The 378-nt window shown below is 38.4% G+C and overlaps 1 protein-coding gene across 2 annotated transcripts in view; it reads right to left on the bottom strand.

Moving 5' to 3' along the window:
• The window catches only part of LOC119581794 (oplophorus-luciferin 2-monooxygenase non-catalytic subunit-like), a gene marked incomplete at its 5' end in the record, with an annotated part of 10354 nt that overhangs the window by 2083 nt on the left and 7893 nt on the right, over positions 1-378 (bottom strand).

Below are 378 nucleotides of genomic sequence, written 5' to 3'. Positions count from 1 at the left end.
AAAGCAGATAGGATGAGAGTGAAGAGAGAACAAGTAGACGTAGAGGAGAGAAAAGGAGAGAAGGATAACGAGGATTAAGTAGGTTAATTGTTGCTTTTGTGACTCGTTTGTTATAGTAACAATATCGTTGAAAGTTCTGATTGTTGCGTGTAATACCTTTTAAGGGTATGTTTAATGTTTACATAATTTTTGCAACAAGTTTTGGAAAAATGTATTTGAACTGATAATAATTTCGCTTCAATCTTCTGCGTGGGCGCTTGCAGTGGATATTTGCGATATGAACTCGCTCGTCATGTTGCTCCTTGTTGCAGCCTTGGATTCTGCCATTTCATCCTCATCCCTCGCGATAACTGTCCGATCTTTTGTATCTCAAAAGGA

This window comes from Penaeus monodon, chromosome 15, assembly GCF_015228065.2.
Source record: "Penaeus monodon isolate SGIC_2016 chromosome 15, NSTDA_Pmon_1, whole genome shotgun sequence".
Taxonomy (NCBI): domain Eukaryota; kingdom Metazoa; phylum Arthropoda; class Malacostraca; order Decapoda; family Penaeidae; genus Penaeus; species Penaeus monodon.
Note: the sequence above shows the minus strand (reverse complement) of the source record. Positions and strands in the feature narration are given on the sequence as shown.